The sequence below is a fragment of the Haliotis rufescens genome, unplaced genomic scaffold (assembly GCF_023055435.1).
Source record: "Haliotis rufescens isolate VD_foot unplaced genomic scaffold, xgHalRufe1.0.p SCAF_18, whole genome shotgun sequence".
Classification (NCBI taxonomy): domain Eukaryota; kingdom Metazoa; phylum Mollusca; class Gastropoda; order Lepetellida; family Haliotidae; genus Haliotis; species Haliotis rufescens.
This window is the reverse complement of record NW_025963868.1, coordinates 21,084,811-21,101,998: the sequence shown is the minus strand read 5'-3', so window position 1 is coordinate 21,101,998 and position 17,188 is coordinate 21,084,811. Positions and strand designations below refer to the sequence as shown.

Here is a 17,188-nt window from a genome sequence, read left to right as displayed (position 1 = left end):
GAAACGAGAGGAATCATCAACAATTATCAATAAATAATTAATAATGTCCTTTACCTCCTAGGTGGGCTCCAAGAAGCTATCCGGAGTTTTGTCCCTTTGCTCAGACAGGATTCGCAATTGTTGGTGTGAATCCTTTATTTTAAGGACTGATTGTCATAACGTTTCATCAAGTTTTAGCAAAGGGACACACGTCTACGCCCTTCATCACTTCATTCGTTCCCTCCACACCTACAGGCTGCGTTTAACCCACCCACTCACTCATAGGGAAGTGTCTAACGTGTCAACACCCGCACTGAAGCCTGTCCGTGTACTATTTCCAGGACACTGTGCTGTAACTATCAGCTACAGGGTCACCGGACGTACGGATATCAGTATTTTCATTTGAGAGATATCAAAGCAATTGTTGAAGAAGCTAATAGAGTGACGAAGGCTAGATTGTGAGCGAAAGAACCCCCATGGTTTACATGGCGCAATAGGAAATAATTACGACTGCCACTTCTTTGTAATAGGTATTGACAATTTTAAAGGAGTCGGTTGTGTAGATGTTCATTTTACGCATTCTGAACCGGTCCCATCCTAAAGGTAGCATTGATTATTACTGCTTCTTCTTTTCTAGAGCTTAGCTCTAGCACACACAAAAAAAGTCATTGCTCTTGCGGAGGTGGCAATATTCAGTGCTGAATGCCCGTATTCGCTGCGAGACTGCCGCATTAAATGGCGGCCCTCGATAAAGGTAAGGTGACTTCAAGCACATATCTTTAGTGCCTGTTAATAATTCTATCTTTATTTCAAGAGAACCCTTCTGGTGTAGTCTTTCAGTTGACATGATACAGCCAAGCAGGATCCTTTCTTGTGGAAAATTCCTCTCTATCTCGCTTCAAAGGAGAATAAATTTCATTTTCTTGAGAACGACGAGTAATTACATTGAGAAAAACTTCAATATCAACTTGGCTGTGCTCGACATCCCCCTCACAAGGATAATCGCCAGATCAGACAATTGACCAATTTCGTAAAAAATAGGAGTTTCTCGACTCAAAGCTTCTTAACAATCCATCGGTGAAACACGCACGAACGAAATCCGACCACCGATTTTCCGACTACCGAGCATAAAGACTGCCTAATAAATTGTCACTTAAACGGAAGCGCGTGTTGAACATAGCTAAAAATGTAATTCCAGCGATTAAATAAAATCAGCCGCCCCGAGAGTTACCATGGCAGGTTTGTCAGATTGCCTTGCGTTGACAAATGTAAGGTTTAGTCATCTGTGAACACCCAAAATAGACAACTTAGACAAGGAGATTCCAGCTATTCCTGTCAACACACATGGACCTAGACCCCCCTCAACCCCGACGTTTCCAGGACGTCATGACGCGATTTTTATCACCACGTGTCAAATAGTATTAAATAAGCATGCAATGACGTATCCTGTAGTGATTGGTTGGTTTTACGCCATAGTTGTCAGTGTGATGCTCAACATGTGTCTGTCCATTATGTGCTTCCGAGAAGATCCGGGTGGAGCTGGCAACCCATGCTTGTCTTAAGGATTTCATCGTATCACAATACATAGGACGATGCTCATGCTGTCAGTCACTGGATTGTCTGGTCCAGACCGTCGTCATTATTAAAGTTGGACCATATTGCTGAGTGCGGCGTAAAACAACAAACAACAACAGCTTAGTTATCTCGCAGTTTGGCTTTGATTCGTTGTCAGTTGGTTTACGGAATTTGTCCCCGAAACCTGAATGCGGAAGTAAAAATTAACTTTTAAAATTTTGCATTTACATTTTGTGTGGAGATTAAGAATCAGTGTCATTTTTCTGAAACGAGTTTACATGAGAACAAAACCACGCCATGAACTGCTGCTGAAGCTATGGCGGGTTCTCCTCGTTGCCATTCCTCGCGCTTTGACCCTGTGTCAGCAAGGGAAACAATTTGTGTTGTTGTTTCGTTCATGTTTGATTCTCGGGCTTGGTTATAAAAAAAACCTTTAAACCTGAATTGATTAAAAATAAAACGCCTATGTAGCGCTTTAGATAAAGCAAAAAATATGATCGACCAACATATAAAACTTTAAAACGTTACAGCGTGGTGAAGTCATTGTTATGATCCAATCACGTCTCTTTGAGAAAAAATGACATTCCATCTCGATTGGGTAATTCTAATATCATTTTCTTAATGTCTGTCTGTCATTACGAAGGTTTCATACGTTTTGAGAGTGACATTTTAGATTACATTGTATTTTGAAGTATTTCAATGGACACCATGTCCGTGTAATTTGGATGAAAATAGCATCTTTAAGGTCATCATTATGGCTCTTGTTCCGCTGTCTGTCAAACCACGAATTAATTACTAGGATACCAGGGACACATGAGATTGTGGAGATTGTCACGATGGTGTGCAAGAGGCTGCTGCTCCTCACAGGAGGCTGACACACCTTAGTTGTGCAAGGATAGGCTGATTCCTTGTTCGAATCCCAGCCGAATATGTTCTTTATCCTTTGAACGCCAATGATATTAAGTCTTTCGTTTGTGCAAAGACACAAAACAAATTAATATCGAAGGGGGTGTGTGTGTAAATTGTATACCCGATCCAACCTAAACTGTTACCACGCCATACCATCAACCTAAATCCCCCAGTCCGCATCAACCCGTCAACAACCCGCCCTCACCAATCCACCACCACCCAAGCCTCATCCACCCAACACCAACACACCCTCGTGAAACCAACACCAAACCAACCAACGACGAACAACGACCAACCCAACATCAACCCATCCTCATCAACCAAACACCAACCCATCCTCATCAACCATCCTCATCAACTCAACAACAACCCATCTCCACCAACCCAACACCAACCTTACCCTCATGAAACCAACACCAACCCATCCTCATCTACTCAACACCAACCCATCCTCATCTACTCAACACCAACCAGTCCTCATCTACTCAAAACCAACCCATCCTCATCTACTCAACACCAACCCATCCTCATCTACTCAACACCAACCCATCCTCATCTACTCAACACCAACCTTACCCTCATGAAACCAACACCAACCCATCCTCATCTACTCACCACCAACCCATCCTCATCTACTCAACACCAACCCATCCTCATCTACTCAACACCAACCCATCCTCATCTACTCAACACCAACCCATCCTCATCTACTCAACACCAACCCATCCTCATCAACGCAACACAAACCCAGCCTCACCAACCTAACACTCTCGCAGTATCGAAATGCTGATATTTTCTATGAAATATGATTGTTCCCGTCACATACGGCAAATGACCTTGCCCCAGCTATAATTACAACTGATCTATGCACGTTTCAAAGCTCAGCCGTGACATGCGTGAAATCATGAAAGCCGACAGGTTCAAAATTAAATCCCCGTTAGCAATGTTACGAGCGGGAAAAGACACACATGTTTGACCTTTTGATGTAAAAGGAGCATTTGTTACATCTTACATAACAGTTCTTGACCCGGATACCCAACCGGTAATCAAAAATTATTTCTGCGGCTATGTGCCAATTAATATTAAAACCGTTTTTTCTGATCACGTAAGGCTTCGCCTTGTATTGCCAAATTGTCTGACGGTATTGATCAAAGCGAAGCCTCGCAAATTCCCGCGAGATTAGCATCGTGGGAGAGATTAGAAATAAGCCTCGTTTCGAGGGCAGACCTAAACGATTGTCCCATGTATCGTGATGATATTATGAGGCAGATGAACGGCTATCCATAATGCGGATCTCATTTATAGTATTTATCAACTTTCTATCGACTCTCAGCGAACAACTGATGAGGCTTACAGTGCAAGATGCGCCTGAAATCGTATTACATTTGCCTATTGCCTATACTATTACTAAACCATATGTTATCAAGACGCGTATATCAATAGTAATACTATTAAATGATTGATCGCAGACATGGAAATCGTTCAATTGTTAATACATGTCACAATTTATGCAGTCGAACGTCACTTCAGGCTTCCTCCCACTTCAAGCTGGCACACTGTGATATGACTAAAATATTGTTCAATGGGATTGAAACCAAACTGTCACTGTCAAAATGACAACAATCATGATTTAAACCCTCATCTTATGCAACATACGTCAGGGCCATATTTGTCCAAATCTGTGGGGGTTATAGATTTGTGTCAAAACACATTGACATTGCATTGTGAAGTTGCAGTCCAAGTCGAAAAAGATTTATCCATCTCCAGTCGATCAAATGGATCGAATTGGGTAATTTTAGACGAATCAATTCCTGATAGTCTAAATCTAGTTCCACGCTATATGTTATTTGATTAACGGCGTCATATAGTGAAATACAGGGCTTTAGTATTCCCGACACGTTCAACAGAGGACAGATAATAAAACGCGGAATAGTCAAATCTAGGCACTGACAAGAATTTGTCACGGCATGACGTCAGAGGGATCCTCGACTTGTTTCCAAGGTGGTCTGAGCGAGAGAAACCTTCATCGCCGCTGATGTGCCCATTGTATACGCGTCTATCAATTTTCACAGCGTGTCAGTCATTTTGTCAAGCCTTCAGGCTTCTCGCCACGTCTTAAAGAATTTGGTCAGATACAGTTTTAGGCGGAATACGGCACCGAAATTTCATTCCAAGATTTTAATGTTTCTGCTGGCCCAATGACTCTTCTGTACACGGGGACCAACGAAAGCAGAGCATATTTTGCTTCCATTTAGAAAACATTGGCCCGTTGGCAAAGAAGGGATGTGATCCATTCTTGGTCGGGGCATTTTTATTATAAGACCGTTATTGGTAACACATACTGCCTGAATGATATGAAAGGGGTTGGAGCCGGTCCACATGGATGTAATTTCACTCTCGTAGGATCGATGAGACAAGACAACGGGCCCCTGCGGCCACGACGAGCTGACAAGCATCAACCAACTGGTTCTAAAGCCGTGTTGATTAAATCTAGCACAAACGCAATTCCGCAAATCAAAGTTTACAGGGCAATTACGATCACTGTTTTAGACATTTTTGGCAAATACTCCTCAGAAGTGAACGACAAATAAAATTCAAGTCCTTGTGAAAGATGTGCTAATAGATTGGCGTCTCCGCAACGCTGGACAGAGCATGGCAAAGACCTCCACTGGACACGATGGTGCTAGGATACAAGGCACCCACGTTGGAGCAAGCGCTTTATCAATTGTACATAGTCCTTTAGGTGTCCTCTTTCAATTTTGTGCGCTTCTCTCTCGCCAATTTCCGATTGCGAGAAGTAGCTGAGAGCCACCGTCTATGACAGCCACCTCGTCCTAGCATCTCTGATTAAATACAATCCTGGATTCTCAAGGAGAGATCTCAAAGACAGAGCTATTCGCTTGGTTTCCAGCGTGCTTGCTAGCTTCAGCTCTTATCGTTCAAGTGGAGTGAGGATTTTGCATTAAATTGGGATTATATATGGAACTAATAATATCACGGCCATTTATGTTTTTGATTATTTTCATATTTCCGGGTTTGGATAGTTCGTTTGTACATTTCCTTTGTTTTCGAAAATATGTTCTTTGTATATCGTTTCCAGTGATGTGCCACTTTAGAAATGATGAGTGACAAAAGCGAATAAGTTGAATTTCAAGCCGCTCTTAATAAAATACCAGCCACATTACGGCGGAACCTGACACTTCTTTAATTGCTGTTACTACTACCACCACATTTTACTACTACTGCTACCACTAGTACAACTACTACTACTAATAGTCCTACTACTGCTGCTGCCGCTGTTGCTGCGAGTACAATTACTACGTTTATAACAACATCCACATCGCTTACTGTGGACCGCCTCCGTGGTCTAGTGGTATTCCCGTAAAGCGGAAGGCCCGGGGTTCGAACCCAGCCGCTTCATACAATAAGCTGTTAAAAGATGGTACTTGTTATTACCCTGTCTGGCGCTCGGCATTAAGGGGCTAAAACAAGGAGTCAGTATACTGTGTGTGAGTGGGGGATTCATGTTAAACTGCGGCATGGTATCTCATCGGGCTAGCACTATAAAATCGGCATTAGTCCGGACTAGTACAAGCAGCCACACACACGTGCATGTATATCGCTATATCAATGCAATAATGTTGAACGCTACGTTTAACCCCATTTCCCCTCGCCTTTTACTGTGCTACATCATCACCTACATCTGCAGCAAGGATAACTGCATCGTCATCTTCCGTCGGTCATTGCCACACTGGTATTTTGACCCTGTGCAATACAAAAAGTTAACTATTTCTGCAGGGCAATCAATATCGGTAAGAGATCTACTGACGTTCACTGATTGGGGTCTGCCATCAATTGCCCTCCCGTTCACATCTGCCTGGCCCATGGACAAGTCTCTAGTTTTTCTCGTCTTGTCCTTAATGTTGTCTACAATAGTTACGCGCACAGAACAGCGTAAACGAAAGCTAACTCCGGTCCGCCGAGGTGGAAAATACAAGTTTTTTGATCGTGCGTCGTGGAAAGCAAATATTTGAGTCTATGTATTGCTCGTTTGGAAGGGTATAATCTTCGTAATAATGATGACGGCGGTCGGTTGATCGCACGCGTAATCAAAAGAGCTTAATGTGGAAAGTTTTCGGTGGCATATCAGTTCTGAGATAATAGGAAATTCATTGGGCGGTAACTAACTGCCGTGCCTAGACTGGCTTTGTTTAATGTGAGATTCACATACATGCCTCTTGCTGACTCACTTCGTCGTCCTCCTAAACGCCTGCTTCTGTCTGTCAATCCAGGGCTGATCTTTTTATTTCGGTCTCTCTATCTACCTGTTACCTCATGTGTTGCTTGTAGCCATACCGCAGGTAGGGTTAACTGGCGGCGGCAAATAAAGGGGTGGGTGACAGTGCTCGAGTTAATAATGATAATAGTAATGAGTGAGTGATTAACGCAGCTTTGAACAGTATTCCAGTTATATCACGGCGTGTCAGCTTAATGTCCGAGAAAACCCGAACGTTTACAAGTTAGGTGAAAACCACGAGCACGGGTATGTTGCTGACAAACCAAACCGGGGTGAAACGGGATTCGAACCCATAATCATAGGTTCCTGGCATGACCATGGGACGCAACTCTGCACCGCGAATTGCGGTGCCTTAGACGACTGTGCCATCCGTGCCCATAATAATCATGGTTGTTAATAGTAATACTACTACTACTACTTATAATAATAATAATCAGCGTTGTCATCATCATCATCTTTTCATTCAATGTCACCGCCACAATGATCAGGGAACGAACCAGGTGTTCCCGCACTCCTGTCAATGTATTGACGAACTAACGATTGAAGTCAGACTCGCGTTATGCCATCTCTTGAACACATTTAACTTACAGATTATCCTGAAGTTGTTGACACAAACTGTTAACTGATCACACAACGATCGTAGCCTGACGTCTTGAACGTGCTTCGAGCCTCCCGCAAACGAGCAATGAATCGAAATGAACTATCAATTTTCTTAGCCAGCGTTGAATAACTCGTCCCTGGGTATATTGTACCTTTGATAGAGGGATCGGTTGACGGAGAGTAGGCGTTCTCGTCAAGCTCCTCAAGGATCGCGTTCGCAGACTCCGTGTTGTCTTACTCGAGTATAAACGCCGTGCTCTGTCATAGGATGTATTTTGGAGCTGACCCTTGTATATTTGACCTTCTGACCTTCCGCACGTGCTGTATCTCCGGGAAGATCTGCGGTATCTTTTATCCTTAAGTGTCTTCGTATAGTTCTAGGTTCAACATTCTTCACATCAACGTAACACAAATGTTTGATAGATTTTGTTCTATTTTCATCCCGCTGCCTGTGTTGTTTACTGCGGGCACTGTAGCTCACCTGGGATATATCTCGGCTGTGTTTGCTTCTACTGTTGGAAGCAAAGAGCGAAGTAATTCAAAGCAGTTCAGTCATAAAACCAATTAGATTCAACTGTCACCTATTATACCTGACATGAGCTAATATGATTAGAGTGAATGAAACAAATTGCAAGTACATGTAGTTCCATGACATTTTTACCCAACCAAGCAACTTTTCTTCATTTATTGTTCCTTGAACCTGATACATTAGGCCACGCCCGTTTGTGGAGTCGTCTTGCAGACTCTGTTGTGTTGTGCTTAACATTGTCCTTGATTTGGTATCGTTCTCTACAGAGTCTCGTGTTAATGAATAAACAAGTAGGCCATACAGTGTTACAGTTGACTTTGTGTTTAGGTGGAGGGCTGACTCCGGTGTTTACGTATATACCCCTATAAACGCTAAAATTAATCCTCGTTTACAATAGTTAGTTCAGGGAATGATGCCTCAGCAGGATTCTCCCGTCACTCCTGTAGAAATAGTTCTTGTGTTTTAGAATACAACGGACAGGTTAATGGAGAGTGGCCTTATCATCAGCATCATTCTTATCATCATCATTGTCAAAGTGCAGAATTGTCCGAAACCGAATCGCTTCACGAAATTTGATTAAGGAAGATTGTGAATGTGTGATAGTTTCATTCGTAAACGAACACATTTGTTCCGAAAAGATATTGTTGGTCAAGACAAAACATATCCACTTTATGTTTGTGTAGTATTGTTTTGTGATACCCGGAAATAATGTTCTGTAATAAAGGAAGTAACGTTGTGTAAAACTCGGAAGTGGTGTCTTTTAAAACCTGATGTACTCTCTTGTAATACCCGGGAGTAATCTTATTAATACCAGAAAGCAATGAATTGTAATACTCGGAAGCAATGTCTTGTAATACCCGTAAGTAATGTCTTGTGATACTCGGAAGCAATGTCTTGTAATACCCGGAAGTAATGTCTTGTAATACCCGTAAGTAATGAATTGTAATACTCGGAAGCAATGTCTTGTAATACCCAAAAGTAATGTCTTGTAATACCCGGAAGCAATGTCTTGTAATATCCGAAAGTAATGTCTTGTAACACCCGGAAGCAAAATCTTGTAATACCCGAAAGTAATGTCTTGTAACACCCGGAAGTAAAGTCTTGTAATACCCGGAAGTAATGAATTGTAATACTCGGAAGCAATAGTTTGTAATACCCGGAAGCAATGTCTTGTAATATCCGAAAGTAATGTCTTGAAATACCCGGAAGCAATGTCTTGTAATACCCGAAAGTAATGTCTTGTAACACCCGGAAGCAATGTCTTGTAATACCCGAAAGTAATGTCTTGAAATACCCGGAAGCAATGTCTTGTAATACCCGGAAGTAATGAATTGTAATACCCTGAAGCAATGTCTTGTAATACCCGAAAGTAATGAATTGTAATACCCGGAAGCAATGTCTTGTAATACCCGGAAGTAATGAATTGTAATACCCGGAAGCAATGTCTTGTTATACCCGAAAGCAATGTCTTGTAACACCCTGAAGCAATGCCTTGTGACACCCGGAAGTAGTGTTTTGTAATACCCAGACGTAATGTAGGGTAATCCCTAAAAGTAATGTCTTGAAATACCGAGAAGTACTGTAGTGTAATCCCCAAAAGTAATGTCTGACAGGATAAACGTGTGACAATGGATTAAGGATATCCTACTAAAATATGTTTCTCTTTTTCAGATGGATTTTGTTATGCAGTCTGGGAATAATTGCTAAGGTAAATAATATCTTGCTTCCAAATGCAGTAATGCATTGTCTGATATTAATGTAACGTTCTGAACGCTGGTTGGGGTGGTGTGCGCTTTAACCCCGCTGATTTAGTTTAGAGATCGGGTGTACTAATGGCGACTGATTCGATTCACTATTAGTCTTCTTGGAATCATTTGTGTGTTAATTGTAAACAATGTATATGCAATTCATATAATGTACATTTGTAATGCATTGATTATTTTCATACAATGTTGATATAAAACATATACATTATTGATATAGAGGTTTTTTTATACTTACACATTCCTGACTTCATAAAATACAACAATCCTGACAGAGTACGTACACCACGTTGACGTTATAATAACACAATGCTCACAAAGTACTTACACAATGCGATCCGGGTTTGAATGAGTCTTCTAGAACCAGTGTTTGTCGTGTGAGGTTACTAAGGGGATCGGGTGGTCAGGCTCGCTGACTTGATTGATGCATGTCAAATTAAAAAGATTAATGCTCATGATATCAGTCACAGAATTGTCTGGTCAAGACTCGAATATATTCTTTTTTCGCCGTCATATCTCTGGAATAATGCTGACATAATACTTACACAATGTTGCACAATGCTGACTTAATACTTACACAATCAGGACATAACACCATCACACTGCTGACACAAAACTTACACAATGTTGCACAATGCTGACTTAATACTTACACAATCAGGACATAACACCATCACAATGCTGACATAATACTTACACAATGTTGCACAATGCTGACTTAATACTTACACAATCAGGACATGACACCATCACAATGCTGACACAATACTTACACAATCAAGACATGACACCAACACAATGCTGACACAATACTTACACAATGTTGCACAATGCTGACTTAATACTTACACAATCAGGACATGACACCATCACAATGCTGACACAATACTTACACAATCAAGACATGACACCAACACAATGCTGACACAATACTTACACAATGTTGCACAATGCTGACTTAATACTTACACAATCAGGACATGACACCATCACAATGCTGACACAATACTTACACAATCAAGACATGACACCAACACAATGCTGACACAATACTTACACAATGTTGCACAATGCTGACTTAATACTTACACAATCAGGACATAACACCATCACACTGCTGACATAATACTTACACAATCAGGACATGACACCATCACAATGCTGACATAATACTTACACAATCAGGACATGACACCATCACAATGCTGACACAATACTTACACAATCAGGACATGACACCATCACAATGCTGACACAATACTTACACAATCAGGACATGACACCATCACAATGCTGACACAATACTTACACAATCAGGACATGACACCATCACAATGCTGACACAATACTTACACAATCAGGACATGACACCATCACAATGCTGACACAATACTTACACAATCAGGACATGACACCATCACAATGCTGACACAATACTTACACAATCAGGACATGACACCATCACAATGCTGACATAATACTTACACAATTTAGGACATGACACCATCACAATGCTGACATAATACTTACACAATCAGGACATGACACCATCACAATGCTGACATAATACTTACACAATCAGGACATGACACCATCACAATGCTGACATAATACTTACACAATCAGGACATGACACCATCACAATGCTGACACAATACCTTCATTGTCGTGATATAATGCTTTTTCGAGATGACACTAATATGGTGAAGATATAAACTTCCTCTTTGATCATCAATGGAACATATTAAACTGTTTTTTTCACCGAATGTACCGTTACACGGTTCTTCCTAATCACGAAGCTCATTGACACGCCACAAAACCCATTATTTATTAATCCGAAAATTTCTCAAAGCGGACATTCGTCATTGCGGTCTGTTTTTAACTGTGAACATATTTTGTATGAACATGTTGATGTCCGGCGGGAGGCAGGACCGTAGTGCAAGACATGCTTACCCTTTTCGCGAACACCTGGTGTCATTTCTGATTTCGTACAGGCGATTTATACCGATGTACAAATATTCTGTTTAAAAGTTTATATCTAATAGCCATTTTTATCACAAAGACAGTCATAATAAATGAGCCAGGGTATTAGACTGTACCGTGCCGGTTAACATCAATTACATTCATGTTATAATGTCTTAGGGACGCTCTGACAATATCAGGGCATGGGTGACCAAGAACCGTGCAGAGTTGCGGCCCTTGAGTGTGTCAGAAACCTGTGACCGTGAGTTCGAATCCCAGATTCACCCTGATTATGTTTCTAGGCTTGTCAGCACCATACCTGTACTCGTGGTGCTCGTGTTTCACGTCTCATACCTGCATCACTTTCCTCACATACTAAGTGAGTGAGTGAGTGAGTGAGTTTGGTTTTACGCCGCTTTCAGCAATATTCCAGCAATATCACTGCGGGGGACACCAGAAATTCACTCATGTACCCATGTGGGGAATCGAACCTAGGAATTCGTCGTGACGAGCGAACGTTTTAACAATATGCTACCCCACCGCCCCTCACACACTAACCTGTCTATAACTGTATCATTATTCAAAGTGGCGTTCAACAAAACAATCTCACTCACTCTGACAATATCCAATCCTTCTCCTACCATGTTATAGAGGGAATGCCGATGACTGTGACAAAAGCAAAACAAAAACAAGCATCTACTGCTCGCGAAGAAACATTAAACATCAAGAAGCAGTGTTAAGCCCCGCGTTCTATATAATTATATTCCAAATACAAATTGCCTTTTTCAAAAAAGAAAAAAATTATACAGAAACCGAAATAGATTATCTAATGCCATGTTTTAGAACTGTTCCATACCAATGGTTACTTGACTACCCTGTCACTTGCTTCCTCTGATTCGTTGCCTCACATTAGAATCAGTCCTGTCTTGAGCAGGACACACTGTTCTTGCGTGTTTTGTTTGTTTGGTGTTTAACGCCGCACTCAGCAATATTCCAGCTATATGACGGCGGCCTGGTAATAATCGCGTCCGGACCAGACAATCTAGTGATTAACATCATGAGCATCGATCTACGCAATTGGGATACGATGACATGCATCAACCAAGTCAGCGAGCTTGACCACCGGACCCCGTTAGTCGCCTCTTACGACAAGCATAGTCGCATTTTAAGGCAAGCATGGGTTGCTGAAGACCTATTGTACCCTGAATCTTCACGGGTTTTTTTTGTATATGTGCTGCAACAGTTTCGGTTCCATCTGACTTCAGACTAACAAACGCTCAACAAGAAAACGTGAGTTGATGTGTTGAGTCTGGCAACATACCCTCGGCAATTACCTTACCTTCCACACATTTGACTAGTCCAATGGGACTTTAACTAGTCATGTCTGCTGAGACTAGTTGTATTTGAATATATCTTTGTTATTCTGTCAACGACGAGGTCAAGTGCAGAATAAGTAGAGCTTTAACAAATGCAAAGGTATGAGCTCAGTGCCGTTGATGTTTTATAACATCTAAGCCGTTGATGCTTTATAACGCCTAAGTCGTTGATGCTTTATAACACCTAAGTCGTTGATGCTTTATAACACCTAAGCCGTTGATGCTTTATAACACCTAAGCCGTTGATGCTTTATAACGCCTAAGCCGTTGATGCTTTATAACGCCTAAGTCGTTGATGCTTTATAACACCTAAGCCGTTGATGCTTTATAACGCCTAAGTCGTTGATGCTTTATAACACCTAAGCCGTTGATGCTTTATAACACCTAAGCCGTTGATGCTTTATAACACCTAAGTCGTTGATGCTTTATAACACCTAAGTCGTTGATGCTTTATAACACCTAAGTCGTTGATGCTTTATAACACCTAAGTCGTTGATGCTTTATAACACCTAAGTCGTTGATGCTTTATAACACCTAAGCCGTTGATGCTTTATAACGCCTAAGCCGTTGATGCTTTATAACGCCTAAGCCGTTGATGTTTTATAACACCTAAGTCGTTGATGCTTTATAACACCTAAGCCGTTGATGCTTTATAACGCCTAAGCCGTTGATGCTTTATAACGCCTAAGTCGTTGATGCTTTATAACACCTAAGTCGTTGATGCTTTATAACACCTAAGTCGTTGTTTCTTTATAACACCTAAGTCGTTGTTTCTTTATAACACCTAAGTCGTTGTTTCTTTATAACGCCTAAGTCGTTGATGCTTTATAACGCCTAAGCCGTTGATGCTTTATAACGCCTAAGTCGTTGATGCTTTATAACACCTAAGTCGTTGATGCTTTATAACACCTAAGTCGTTGTTTCTTTATAACACCTAAGTCGTTGTTTCTTTATAACACCTAAGTCGTTGTTTCTTTATAACGCCTAAGCCGTTGATGCTTTATAACGCCTAAGTCGTTGATGCTTTATAACACCTAAGTCGTTGATGCTTTATAACGCCTAAGTCGTTGTTTCTTTATAACACCTAAGTCGTTGTTTCTTTATAACACCTAAGTCGTTGTTTCTTTATAACACCTAAGTCGTTGTTTCTTTATAACGCCTAAGTCGTTGATGCTTTATAACGCCTAAGCCGTTGATGCTTTATAACGCCTAAGCCGTTGATGCTTTATAACGCCTAAGTCGTTGATGCTTTATAACACCTAAGTCGTTGATGCTTTATAACACCTAAGTCGTTGTTTCTTTATAACACCTAAGTCGTTGTTTCTTTATAACACCTAAGTCGTTGATGCTTTATAACACCTAAGTCGTTGATGCTTTATAACACCTAAGTCGTTGATGCTTTATAACACCTAAGTCGTTGATGCTTTATAACACCTAAGTCGTTGATGCTTTATAACACCTAAGTCGTTGATGCTTTATAACACCTAAGTCGTTGATGCTTTATAACACCTAAGTCGTTATCCTCAACGATCATTGTGCTGTCACTCGCCCCGGCCACTTACCTGTTTCATATCCATGGTCGGGTAGTGGCCCTGATCGACCATAGTAACTCTTTTCAGAACTGGAATCACTTTTAATCTTCGTTGACCTGCACCAATACCAACAATTCTAATACAAAACTGGCACTCCTAAATGTGGATAAATGAATAGGACGGCGACTCTCATCGCCATGAGCTGTATAAGACATAACCAGCATAGCATTTCAGTTTAATGCCGTAACACACCTCGGAAAAGACGTTTTTTTGTGGTTTTGATAAAAATAGGTAATGTCGAGTTTGACACAAGATGGCAGTCACGCACCTTGTTTCACGTAATCGTGCATGGCAAAGGATTACAACACAACGAAAAGGGCTGTTAATGAGAAATTATTGGAATGTCAATGTGTTGCTAGGAAACTGGTCGCATTATTCTTGGGTAAACAAGCTTTTAGATACCTCAGAATCTGACGGCGCGATGATCAGCTATTGTTTTACTCGCGATCGATGCTAACCGACTAACCGAAAGAGGTTTTATACGCTAATGGCTTAATTTGCTTATGATTAGGGAACAAACTTCCAAAGAGATTCGTTTGCACGAGAGTTTATGTTAAAGCTTTCCGAGACATAAATGTCTGAAATTGGAGTTAAACAGAATTTTGGCAGTGGCAGAGCGAATTTCGATGAATTGGTAGCGACGACAATGGTGATTTATGTAGAACAATAATTAACTATGTGAACACAACCTTTACACTGGGTAAACATTGAACATGTCTCTTTCATATTAACATTTGGGTAAGCAAAGGAAACACGTGAAACATCTCTTTACTATTTGTATGCTTTTAACATCTACATGTATTTGATATACACATGGCGTAAACACGGTAAACATGACTTAATTGTTGGCTTAGGTGAGCACGTGACACATCTTTAATACTACCATGGAGTAAACATATTTAATGTTAACATGGAGTAAACACGGGAAAAAACATCTTTAATGTTAGTATGGAGTAAACACGTGAAATATATCTTTAATGTTAACATGGAGTAAACATCTTTAATGTTAACATGGAGTAAACATATTTAATGTTAACATGGAGTAAACACGTGAAATATATCTTTAATGTTGACATGGAGTAAACACGTGAAATATATCTTCAATGTTAACAATGAGTAAGCACGCGAAGTATATCTTTAATGTTAACATGGAGTTAACATATTTAATGTTAACATGGAGTAAACACGGAAAACATTTTTAATGTTAACATGGAGTAAACACGTGAAATATACCTTCAATGTTAACAATGAGTAAGCACGTGAAATATATCTTTAATGTTAACATTGAGTAAACATATTTGATGTTAACATGGAGTAAACACGGAAAACATTTTAATGTTAACATGGAGTAAACACGTGAAATATACCTTCAATGTTAACAATGAATAAGCACGCGAAGTATATCTTTAATGTTAACATGGAGTAAACATATTTAATGTTAACATGGAGTAAACACGGAAAACATTTTTAATGTTAACATGGAGTAAACACGTGAAATATACCTTCAATGTTAACAATGAGTAAGCACGTGAAGTATATCTTTAATGTTAAGATATAGTATACACGGGAAACATCTTTCTTTAATATTAACATGGGGTAAAATGGGAAATATCGCTTTAATGTTAAAGTGGATACTATATATCCCTGCAATCTGATTGGTTGTATAGCAGTGTTAGGTGGACTGAATCTCATGACATCCCCCCGACATCTCAGTACGCCTTAACGCTCTTCTTCATAGTTTCTCTGTTGCTCCATCTGTCCAAAATCTGAAAACTCCTCGTGCAGTGCTGAGAACGCTTCTAAAAACAGTCAGATTGCAGAAGCTGCTTCCATTCAGATTACGATGAATGATATAAGTGGGACAATAACATGTACCTCGAATGTTCATCAGGTGCTCGGTAGTTGTTACCGTGTTAGAGGAAGTGCCTCTCTACCCAGTTCAACCCCATCTTACTGGTGTTGATATTCCTGCGTACTAAAACACCTCTCAGACACGTCTAATGTAATAAGTCGTTGAATTCTTTATTTATTGCGTGTAAACCCGACGTAAAATCAATGTGAAGTGGGCATTTTCTGGGGGAGAATCCAATGAGAAATGATTTGACAGATTCTTACAAAGGTAATGTAATAACACACTAGGAAGGGTTAGACAACCTAAAGTTGAAATAAAATTAGCAAGAGGGAGTTTTCTTACATAACTCACTTTCCAAATTGGCGTTCAGCGTTGTGCCTTCAATCAGCACCAAATACTGGATGATTTGCAGAGAGAGTATTTCTGGCAGTGTCAGTCTCCGGCATTGAGGTTCGTTGACGCTATACATTACTTCAAGCGAGTCCAGGAGCCGAGGCAGTCGTGTGTGTTCCAAACAACACAACTCCAGAAAGGCATTAACGAACTAGTGTGCTATAGCTTCGTTCTTCGACCGACAGTGATCCCATGTAGGGAACTAGTACCTGATCATGTGACATTGCAGGGAAATAGTATCTAAACATGTGACATTGCAGGGAAATAGTATCCGATCATGTGACATTGCAGGGAAATAGTATCTGATCATGTAACATTGAGGGAAATTGTATCTGATCATGTGACATTGCAGGGAAATAGT

The 17,188-nt window shown here is 40.6% G+C and overlaps 1 protein-coding gene across 2 annotated transcripts in view; it reads left to right on the top strand.

Moving 5' to 3' along the window:
* LOC124148004 (D(2) dopamine receptor-like) overlaps window positions 1-17,188 on the top strand; it is a 375,182-nt gene that overhangs the window by 288,361 nt on the left and 69,633 nt on the right. For both annotated transcript variants that reach the window (XM_046518924.2, XM_046518925.2), the window contains one exon: window positions 9,561-9,597. The gene's annotated coding sequence lies outside the window, so the exon portion shown is untranslated. The remainder of the gene's footprint in view (window positions 1-9,560; window positions 9,598-17,188) is intronic.